This window comes from Suncus etruscus, chromosome 17 (assembly GCF_024139225.1).
Source record: "Suncus etruscus isolate mSunEtr1 chromosome 17, mSunEtr1.pri.cur, whole genome shotgun sequence".
Lineage (NCBI taxonomy): Eukaryota > Metazoa > Chordata > Mammalia > Eulipotyphla > Soricidae > Suncus > Suncus etruscus.
The window spans coordinates 20,128,275-20,140,496 of NC_064864.1; positions in this window are offsets into that span (position 1 = coordinate 20,128,275).

Here is a 12,222-nt window from a genome sequence, read left to right on the forward strand (position 1 = left end):
GTCTTTAACAAATGTCATCAGAATATTTATTGGGATAAAATTGAATCAGTCTGACACTTTAAGCAAAATGGTCATATTATCAATATTGACAAAATTCCTTCAATCCACGAACATAGAATGTTTTTTTGTTTTCTGTTGTCTTCTCCTATTTCTCTTAATAGTGACAGAGTTTTCAATATTCAAGTCTTTTACATCCTTTGTTAAGTTGATCCTAAGTATTTGAGGACAATATTTCAATGGTGGGGTCATTTTTACTTCTTTCACTTCCAGTTTATTATTTGCCTATAGAAATGCAACAGATATTTTTGTTGATTTTGAAGCTTTCTATATTTTCCATATTGGTGTATTGTTTCTAAGAGGCTTTTTTTTTTTTTTTTTGGTTTCTGGGGTCACACCCATTTGATGCTCAGGGGTTACTCCTGGCTAAGCGCTCAGAAATTGCCCCTGGCTTGGGGGGACCATATGGGATGCCGGGGATCGAACCGCAGTCCTTCCTTGGCTAGCGCTTGCAAGGCAGACACCTTACCTCTAGTGCCACCTCGCCGGCCCTCTAAGAGGTTTTCACTTTAGTGTTTTCTACATATATTTTTGCGTCATCTCCCACCAATAGTTTAACTTCTTTTTTTCAAGTTAGATGCTTTTAATTTCTTTTCCCCACCTAATTACAATGGTAGGCTTTCCACCTTGTTAGGTGTGGTTGAGGAGTGGTTGAGATATGGTTCACCTCTGACACCAGCAATTTTATCTCATACCAAGACTTGTCCCCTGTAGTGCTGTGCTGTTTTAAACAGAAAAAATTGATGGCAATAAGTCCTCAATTCTCAACTCCCTCCTACCTTTGATTGGTATTTTCTGTTCTTTTGGAGACTTGTAGTTTTCTCTACTTCCTATATTCCCTGTGCCGTGGATGTGCTCCTGAGTTCTGAATGTCGCAGTTTTGCCTTCTACAGAGTTGAGTCAGTGATATCAGTTTTCTCCAGTGAGTTTTCTGAGTGAGACATCTTAGGGGATCTGTGCTCTGGTTCTTTTTTATGCATTCTTCATGTTGATTTCACAGAAACACACACAGAATTGTTCTTTCCTGGCCATCTTGGTTTTCTGTTTTGTGTTTTGTTTGTTTTGGGGGCCATACCTGGCAGCTCTCAGGGGTTACTCCTGGCTCTGCGCTCAGAAATTGCTCCTGGCTTGGGGGACCATATGGGATGCTGGGGGTCGAACCTGCCTCCATACTGGACCCCTCCCAGCCATTTTGGATCACTTACAGTTCTGATATGCTTTTCTTTCTGTCTGGAAATTTGAAAGGAACTAATGGAAATGAAAAGTGCATCTTCTCATTCTAGAAAGAAGTGAATGCGTATTTTTAAATATGTGAATACTTTAATAAGTGGTAGGTGCTCTTACATGTCTTTTACCCTTGAAATCATATTAAATCCCTGTTAAAGAAGTAGTAATTCCAACATCGGAGCTGAGGTGTGAAGTTGCATGTTAAGGTCACACAACCAGTCCTCTTCCCAGTTAGATTTTAAAACTAGATGCCTAAAACATGCCAATTGCATTGTTCTATGAGCTTAAAGTGCAATGCAGTTTTCCTATTTATAGCACCGTTTAAAGACTATGAAGATCAGTAGTCTAACTGGAAGGGGAAGAACCCCAGAATTCTTTGGAAGGGGTGTATTATCAAAAGAAACTTTTTTTTCTAAAAAAATATATATGCTGGGGCCGGAGAGATAGCATGGAGGTAGGGTGTTTGCCTTGCTTGCAGAAGGACGGTGGTTCAAATCCCAATATCCCATATGGTCCCCCAAACCTGCCAGGAGCAATTTCTGAGTGTAGAGCCAGGAGTAACCACTGAGCACTGCCTGATGTGACCTACTCCCACCCCCCCAAATAGATATGCTGACCTAAGGGTCTTGTGTAAGCCTCATTTTCATAGATATGCTCTTCCAAAACTTTTCCAGAGCTCTAGAATACATGTGAAGCTTTGGAGAAATAGCAGTAGATCATCTTTTACAGCCTATGAAATTCTTCTACTGATATTGTCTTCATTCTCTCTCTCCCTCTCTCCCCCTCTCCCCCTCTTCCCCCCCTCTCTCTCTGCTTTATTTGGAGGGGGCACACCCAGTGGCACTCAGGGGCTACTTCTGGCTCTGTGCTCAGAAATTGCTCCTAGCTTGGAGACCATATGGGACACTGGGGGATCAAATCAAGGTCTGTCCTAGATCGGCCGTGAGCAAGGCAAATGCCCTACCGCTGTGCTATCACTCCAAATCCCTCCCTTATACTCTTTGAATAAAAAAAATAATAACTATATAAACTATTAAGATATTTAATTCCTGAAGCCAAAGCAATAGCACACCAGGTAGGGTGTTTGCCTTGCATGCAGCTGACCCAGATTCAATTCCCAGCATCCCATATTGTCCCCCTTGACTACCAGGAGTGATTTCTGAGCAAAGAACCAGGGTTAACCCTGAGAACCGCTGGGTGTGGTCCAAAAACAAAAACAAAAGATATTTAATTCCTTACTTCTTGTATTTCTTGTCTAACAATTATGAAGATTCAGGCTGGAACAACTTCAGCAAAGCAGTAATAATAATAGTTCAGAGGCACTAAGTAAGAACTTGCAGGTCACTGATGGCAGGGAAATGTAAGCAAAGTCACTTTTTAAGCGGTAGAGTCAGGGGCCCGGAGCAGTGGCACAAGTGGTATGGCATTTGCATTGCTATGCTCTAACTTAGGACGGACTTCGGTTCGATCCCCCAACATCCCATATGGTCCCCCAAGTCAGGGCCAATTTCTGAGTGCATAGCCAGGAGTAACCCCTGAGCATCACCAGGTGTGGCCCTCCCCCCCCCCCCCAAATATAAGCAAACAAAAAAAGGTAGAGTGAGGAAGGTACTATCTGGCCTCTTGGAGGCTAATGAATGTGGAGAATATTTTGATAGCTGAAGTCAGCCAAAAGGAAAGGGACAGATTCAGAATGATCTTTTTCATATGTGGAGTATGAAGACACATATTAAGGAAATTCCAACATCTGAGAACTTTTCTAAAGAAGTAACTATAGCAGGGTGCTGGGTAAGGAGGAAATAGGTTGAAGTTGGGCTTCACTCTAACGGAGTATGTATTGTTGAAATTTCATCTGCATAAAATTCTTTTTTTTTTTTTGTTTTTTTTGGGCCACACCCGTTTGATGCTCAGGGGTTACTCCTGGCTAAGTGCTCAGAAATTGCCCCTGGCTTGGGGGGCCCATATGGGTCACTGGGGAATCGAACCGTGGTCCTTCCTTGGCTAGCGCTTGCAAGGCAGACACCTTACCTCTAGCGCCACCTCACCGGCCCCTGCATAAAATTCTGTCGTTAATAGTACTGTAAATCAAAGTGCCTAAAATGGAACGTGTAAAAGACTCAAAATGTTTTAGTGTACCCCTGGGGTTGGAGCGGTGGCACAAGTGTTAGGGTGTTTGCCTTGCATTTGCTAACCTAGAAACAGACCTCGGTTCGACCCCCGGCTTCCAATATGGTCCCCCAAGCCAGGAGCGATTTCTGGAGTAACCCCTGAATGTCACCCTGGTGTGGCCCAAACCCCCCGCCCCCAAATGTTTTAGTGTACCTCATTGGGAAAGGGTGAAACCATTGATATAGATATTGCAACAAACCTTAGTTCTAGGGAAAAGCAGTCGATGCCTTTGGGAGCCTGTGAGTTTGAGGTGCCTTATAGGCTCTTGGAAATTTGAGTCTACAACTGGGAGTTGACTTGGGCACAGAGATACAGGTCTCAGAGTTGTCCATGTAAATAAAGTGATTGCTTAATGGAATGAAAGGGGTGTTTAAAGTGAGATCAAAAGAGGTTGGTGTCACAATTGAGTTCTGTATTTGAGATACAACAGAAGATTTGAAATTGGTGAACTTGAGTGACTTGATCTAGTTTCGAGACAAGGCTCAGCAATGGCTCACTAGTTGGTTTCACCTTTTAACTGCAGTGGGAGTGCATAGCAGGGCGAGCCTCCAGATTACTGGCAAAAAGACCAATTTCCTTTCTCCCGTGCAGATTCACCATCCATTCATTCCTACCCTATCCCATTCCTTAGGATGACATGTAGGGGCCGCATTAACTAACTGGCTGCCCCTTTGGTTCAGCAGCTGATGGACTCTGAAGGCAGAAGGAATTAAATTTAATATATGTATTTCCTTGAATATTTTACTGTTAGAGAACATGGGTTGGCTGCTCCCCTTTACCAATGACTTGTAATAGTGACTTTTTTTTGGTAACGAAGATTTTTAAACTAGTTGGATAGAGCACTTTTCTTATTAGCTTTTTTTAAAAAAAGAAAAAAAATTCTTGGGGCTGAAGCCATAGCACAGCAGTGGGGTGTTTGCCTTGCTTTGCCTACTCAGGACAAACAGAGTTCAATTCCCAGCATACCATATGGTCCCTGAGCCTGCCAGGGGTGATTTCTGGGTACAGGGTCAGGAGTACCTCTGAGTGCTGCCAGGTGTGGCCCAAAACCCAATAAACAAACAAACAAAATGACTTCTTTATTTAAGCACCATGGTTACAAACGTTCATAATTGGCTTTCAGTCATAAAATGTACACCCCCTTTTAGCCGTGTAATTCTTGAAAGTTCCCAAGCTGCCCTCTCTTTTTCCTTTTCAGGCTTCAAAGTAGCAATGATTTCCCAATGTACTAGCCCTGAGGGACTTTACTGACTGTTAGATTTTCTGAATACCTCTCACACCTTTATAAATAATGTCTTTGTTGAAGTCACATCTATTTTCCACTTTTTACTGGAACCTTGAATAAGGTCTATACCTAGCAAGCCAAAAGGAATTTATCATCTCCAAGACACTAGCTTAATAGGAAGAGAGCATTGGTGACTTTCAACCTAGGAGTTTCAGATTCAGCATAAGGTGTGTTTATTGTCTATCCACGAGTCCATATTTTATTATTCGTGAACTTGATCAGTAAACTTGTAATTAGTAGATTATACTTTATAATCTAACACTTTGTAATCTAACACTTAGATAGTCTGATGTAAGGTATTTTCCACCAGGCTATCTTATACATTTTTTTAAACTTGACTGATAGATTGAATTTTGGGCCACACCCAGTGGCACTCAGGGGTTACTCCTGGCTCTGCACTCAGAAATCATTCCTGACAGGCTCAGGGGACCATATGGGATGCCGGGAATCCAACCATGTCCCTCCCGGGCCGGCCAAATGCAAAGCGAATGCCCTATGCTGTGCTATCTCTTCGTCCCCACTATCTTATACTGATATTAGTGAATAATCATATACCATTCTCTACCTGCAATATCATAACTTTGATATTGCAACTTTTCAAATGTTTATGATGACCTTGGTGAGTCGGAAACATTATTTAGAAATGCTATATATATATATATATATAAAATTATTAATTACATTGGTCACTATAGATTTTGTTTTGTTTTGTGTTTTTTGGGTCACACCCAGCAGCACTCAGGGGCTACTCTTGGCTCTATGCTCAGAAATAGCCCCCAGCAAGCTCAGGGGACCATATGAGGATGGCAGGATTTGAACCACTGTCCTTTTGCATGCAAAGCAAATGCCCTACCGCTATGCTATCTCTTCTGCGCCAAGTCACTGTAGATTTTTTAAATCAACAAATAATTTTGCTAAATATGTAACTAATGACATCTTCAGGCCTATTTTAAAACTGTAGGCTATACTCTCAACACTCAAAGTTGGGTGCTTCTTGTCTCTTGTAGAAGTCAGACTAGTGGGAGGTAAATGGGGTGTGGGGCATTGGTGAAGGGAGGTGGACACTGATGAAGGGATTGGTGTTGAAAGATGGTATGCCTGAAACCTCATCACGAATAACTTTGTAAATTCATGGGACTATATAAAAATCTCCCTTCCCCCCAAAACTGTTGAGTGCTTCTTCCATGACCTCTGTTCAAAGTTCACCAAACTTTTCCTTGGGCCTCCAACTAGAAACGAGTGTAATGAACTGGCTCAGTTTCGATCATTGCCATCTTGAAATCATTTTGTACAATGATTCTAACTCATTCACTCCCAGGAAGTTCAGGTCCTTGGACTTGCACTAAAAAGTTCTCTGCATTCTCAGACTTGGCAACACCTTGTCCCTTATGTGACCTCCCATGGCTCAAGTAGGGAACAGAGTCTACAGAGCGCAAAAATAAACATCTCTGAGGGCTGTGGAATGTGATGGCCTGTGAGTTGTGAGCCAGACAGTGGGCCTGCTGCCAGGCTCTGTAGGTGAAACTTCCCAGCAGCCCATGCTCAGCTTTCACCCAATCTGCAAAAACAAGAGTCGAGGCCCACCAAGCAGTAAGTTCTGCTTCCACATTTGAGCTGGTCTGGGCCTGCGCCCTGCACATACCCTATGGACTGACATGAAGTCCAGTGAAGTTTAGTCATTTTGGACTATTACCAGATGCTAAAAAAAAATGTAGTAAAACTGAATTGACAGTGGATAAAAAGGGCAAAGAAGAAATCACATTCTCTCTCTCTCTCCTTTCTACTCTCTGTTCCCACTTCCTATGTTTCTGTTTCATCCCTTCCTTCATCCATTCCTTGTTCCCACTCATTTTTTCTTTTTCCTCCTTTCTACTTCCTTCCCTTCTATTTTACAATCAGATGGTAAGTGCACATTTTTGTTTGTTTGTTTTGGGGCCACATCTAGTACACTCAGAGGCTACTCCTGGCTCTGTGCCCAGAAATCACTCTTGGCAGGCTCATGGAACCATATGCGATGCTGGGGATTGAACCCGGGTCTATTCCGGGTTGGCTACGTACAAGACAAATGCCCTATTGTTTCTGTGCCTATTGCTCCAGCCCGGTAAATGCATTTTTTAATTTTAATTTTTAGATTAAGAAATCTTTGAGGTCACATTGTTTGACATTATTGTATAGTTTTTTTTTTTTTTTTTTGGTTTTGGTTTGGCTTGGTTTTCGGTTTTTGGGTCACACCAGGTGGCGCTCTAGGTTACTTCTGGCTCTGCACTCAGAAATCGCTCCTGGAAGGCTTGGAGGAACCATATGAAATGCCAGGATTTGAACCACCTTCTGTCCTGTTTGCAAGGCAAACACCTTACCAGCTGTAATAGTTTGCTACACCATATAAAGACTGCATCGAAGTATTTGAATTTCCAAAACCAGAAAGTCAGTATATGGATGACTGGAATCTGGCACTATATGATCCCCTGAATACAGCTAGGAACGACCCCTGAGCCTCTCCAGGAGTAGCCCCAATCACAGAAACAAACAAAATAAAATATTTGAATTTTCTCCCAGCTTCCCTGGAAGGATGCCTTCCAGAACACAAGGTACCTCTGTAATGCTCAGTCAGCAATCAGGTAACCAATGGGTCTCATGGTTCTGGGAACTAGACAGTTATTTGTTGGCTAGAGGGAGTGACCGAGTGACCGAGTGACCAGTGACTGGGAGGAAAATAGCACTCTTGTTCCACAAAAACCTTACAATTCACCACAACTTTTAGCAAATAGATGTTAAGGCACATGACACACAAGATGGAATGTATGGCATTTATTTTATTTCTATTGATTGATTTTTTGGGCCACACCTGGCAGTGCTCAGGGGTTACTCCTGGCTCTGTGCTCAGATATTGCTCCTGGCTGGGGGGGTGCACATGGGAGGCCAAGGATCAAACCCACATTCATCCTGAGTCAGCTGCATGCAAGGCAAATGCCCTACCACTATGCTACCACTCTGGCCCCAACATATAGAGTTTAATATAAAGGTTTTCATCAGGAGGGGGCTTGTGGGTAGCAGAGAGCACAGGAAATGGAGATTAAGACCCTGAGCTTCGGGCTTGGAGATATAGCACAGCGGCGTTAGCCTTGCAAACAGCTGATCCAGGACCAAAGGTGGTTGGTTCGAATCCCAGTGTCCCATATGGTCCCCCGTGCCTGCCAGGACCTATTTCTGAGCAGACAGCCAGGAGTAACCCCTGAGCACCGCCGGGTGTGGCCCAAAAACAAAACAAAACAAAACAAAACAAAAAAGACCCTGAGCTTCAGAGTCAGGTCAAGCTTCTGACTTGGACTGAGAGACCACATCTTACTTTATGAGTGAAGTAAAATTACAATGCCTCTCCACAAGTCTATGAATGAAGATTCAACAGGTTGACAGATACAGTAGAAAATTTAGAACTCTGTGGCTAAGTCCCTTTAAGTAGTAACTGTTGTTCCTGTCATTTTGTGGCATATCCTTTGGCCCAGAGTGCCAGAGAATTGAGCTCAAAGTTACTGTTGGTAACTTTGAGAAGAGCAACTTCTCACCCAGGTCACATCAGTTGTTTTTTTTTTTTCCTTGGTTTTCGGGTCACACCTGGCAGCGCTCAGGGGTTACTCCTGGCTCTATCCTCAGAAATTGCTCCTGGCAGGCTCGGGGACCATATGGGATGCCGGGATTCGAACACCGTACGTCTGCATGCAAGGCAAACACCTTACTCCGTGCTATCTCTCCGGCCCCACATCAGTTTTGACAGAAGCTGATTGTACTGAAAACTCTGATACCTCTTGCAATACCTTCCTTCTTTCCTTCTTTCCTTCTTTCCTTCTTTCCTTCTTTCCTTCTTTCCTTCCTTCCTTCCTTCCTTCCTTCCTTCCTTCCTTCCTTCCTTCCTTCCTTCCTTCCTTCCTTCCTTCCTTCCTTCCTTCCTTCCTTCCTTCTTTCTCTCTCTCTCTCTCTCTCTCTCTCTCTCTCTCTCTCTTTCTTTCTTTCTTTCTTTCTTTCTTTCTTTCTTTCTTTCTTTCTTTCTTTCTTTCTTTCTTTCTTCCTTCCTTCCTTCCTTCCTTCCTTCCTTCCTTCCTTCCTCCCTCCCTCCCTCCCTCCCTCCCTCCCTCCCTCCCTCCCTCCCTCCCTCCCTCCCTCCCTCCCTCCCTCCCTCCTTCCTTCCTTCCTTCCTTCCTTCCTTCCTTCCTTCCTTCCTTCCTTCCTTCCTTCCTTCCTTTCTTTCTTTCTCTTCCTTCCTTCCTTTCTTTTTCTTTTTTTTTTTTTGTTTTTTTGGGTCACACCCGGCTCAGGGGTTATTCCTGGCTTTACACTCAAAAATAGCTTCTGGCAGGCTCAAGGGACCATATGGGATGCCGGGTTTTGAATCACCATCCTTCTGCATGCAAGGCAAATGCCTTACCTCCAAGCTATTTCTCCGCCCTCCTTAAAGTAAATTTTTGTTAAGTAGTCAGTTTAAATTGTGCAGTTTGTCAAGTGGTAATAACCTATATTTACTAAATTATTCATGGGTTGACATATTTTTTTTTTTTTTTGGTTTTTGGGCCACACCCTGTGACGCTCAGGGGTTACTCCTGGCTATGCGCTCAGAAGTTGCTCCTGGCTTCTTGGGGGACCATATGGGATGCCGGGGGATCGAACCGCGGTCCGTCCTAGGCTAGCGCAGGCAAGGCAGGCACCTTACCTCCAGCGCCACCGCCCGGCCCCGGGTTGACATATTTTAAATGTTTCATTTCCAAAAGTATTATACAGATTTAATACAGTCCCTATACCCAGAGTCTTTGTCAAATAAATATATTAAATACTCTAAAAGGAATAATAAGACACCTTTTCCCAACCTTAATAGCTAAAGAAATCCTTGGAAAATAAAGATATGACGAATACTTCCTCAGTTTTAAACTGTATTGTCATGTGTAATAATTAAAACATCATGGTACTGAAATAAGGACAAACCCTCAGATCAATGGAATAGAATAGTAAATCCATCAAAAGAGCTTCAAATGTATGATCAGTTAATTTTCAACAAAAGAGCAAAATATTGTGAAGTGGAGCCAGGAAAGTTACAAGAGGTGTTGGGAAAATTGGTTGACCACATGCAAAATAATGAATTGAGACCTCTTTTCAACACCATGCAAAAAAGTCAAATCAAAATGGATTAAAGACCTAGATATCAGGCCTGAATCCATTAATTACATAGAGGAAAATATACGTAGAACTCTCTATGACATTGCAGCTAGAGGCATCCTGGAGAATGCAACACTAAACACCAAGCAAGTAGAAACAAAAATAAATGGAACTACATTAAAGTAAGAAGTTTCTGCACTTCAGGGGCTTGAGTGATAGCACAATGGCAGGGCATTTGCCTTGCAATCGACCAACCAGGGACAAACCTGGTTTCGGTTCCCGGCATCCCATATGGTTCCCCGAGCCTGCCAGGAGCAATTTCTGAGCACAGAGTCAGGAATAACCCCTGAGGGCCGCTGGAGGTGGCCCCAAAACAAAAACAAAACAGACAAAAAAAAAACAAATTTTTGCACTTCAAATAAAACAATGATTAGAAAACAAAGAAAGCCCACAGACTGAGAGAAATTATTTTCCCATCACTCATCAACAAAAAGATTTAATATCCAAAAAATATAAAGCTCTAGTAGAAAACTATGAGGAAAAAAATCCAATCCTGTCAAAAAAATGGGGATAAGAGATGAACAGAAACTTCCTCAAAGAAATACAAATAGTCAAACAAGATATAAAAAAATTTTTTTTGGGTTTTTGGGTCACACCCGGCAGCGCTCAGGGGTTACTCCTGGCTCTAGGCTCAGAAATCACTCCTGGCAGGCTTGGGGGACCATATGGGATGCCAGGATCCGAACCACTGCCTTCTGCATTCAAGGCAAAAACACACTACCTCCATGCTATCTTTTGGTCCCCCCAATTCTTTTCCACTCTTTTTTTTTAAATTTTTTTATTTTTAATTATGAGAACAAAGGTGCAAAGAAAGAGGACAAGGTAAAGTTACAGTGGAAGGACAATCACTCATAAATAGAATTCTCAGTAGTCCCATTGCTGATATCTTAACTTTGAACTTTCAGCCAAAGAACATTAAGAAAAATAAAACAGAACCCATGTACAATTACTTTGTCCCTCAAGTCCCCAGATTGTAATACATAATATTTCTTAGCAGCACACAAAGCAATCTAAAGCCGTAAAATTTATGTAACTCCTTAAACATGGAAGGCAAAGTACTTTTTTACATTTCCATGCACATGCATATTAGTTTAAGTTAACCTCAAAAGTTTAAGTGGGTTGTTTTTCTTAAGGATTAGAGTCAAAGGAGCACAGTAAAAACAGTGTTAGAGTGGCAATTATTGTTTGCATAAGCCCACCAAAATATGAGGGACATGGAAAGGAAAAGCCTTGGCCTAAATACAAAGAGACCCTACCCCTGAAGTTTCCTGGCATAAGACCAACTCTAGGCTCCAGGCAAACTAGTTTGTCCAATCCAAGTCATTGTCTGTAGTGCCAATACCCTTTTATTTTTCACACAATCATTGGGGAAATACAACTCAAAACAACAATGAAATATTCACACCACAGAGAATGGTACTGATCAAAAGAACAATTAGTGTTTGCAAGGATGTGAGGAAAAGGGATCTTCATTCACAGCTAGTAGAATATGATTTGGTCCAATGTTTTTGGAAGACAATTTTTTTTAAAAACTAGCAATTGTGCTTTCATATGGCTTAGCAATCCATTCCTGGGACTCAAACACCCAAAAGAACAAAGCAGAAAAGACATTTTTTTTGGTGGGGGTCACATCCGGCAGCACTCAGGGGTTACTCCTGGCTCTATGCTCAGAAATCATTCCTGGCAGGCTCAGGGGACCACATGGGATGCCGGGATTCCAATCACTGTCCATCTTCGTGCAAGCCAAACACCTTACCTCCGTTCTATCTCTCCGGCCCCAGAACAGACTTCTGAACTCCTACATTCATGCATTTTTATAGAGAGTCTGACCAAACTCAAGTAATGCCATTATTTGGGCTGATATCATTAAGGTTCTTTTGGAGTGCAGGTACCTTTTCTCCTCTCACCCTACATGCTACTACTTCCTAGAGACCTGGCAGCTGAGAACCATAAAAAGCCCCATAAAAGCCACAGTATCATTAATAGTGCATTAAAATGTCTGGACAACTTTAAATTTTCAGATGCCAATGATTAGCTGAGCCCACTTAATGTTTGGAAACAAATTAAATAACAATAAATAAATAAATAAATAAATAAATAAATAGCAATAAGAATTCACTAAACTTTCTGCCAATGCCTTAGTGACCTCATTGGAGGTCACAACAATTTTCACAGATATGCTTGTAACTGGACTTTTTTTCTTTCTTCTCTTCCTTTTTCTGTTTATTGAGGAGGGGGTTTGGGCCACACCCGGTGATGCTTAGTGGTTACTCCTGGCTCTG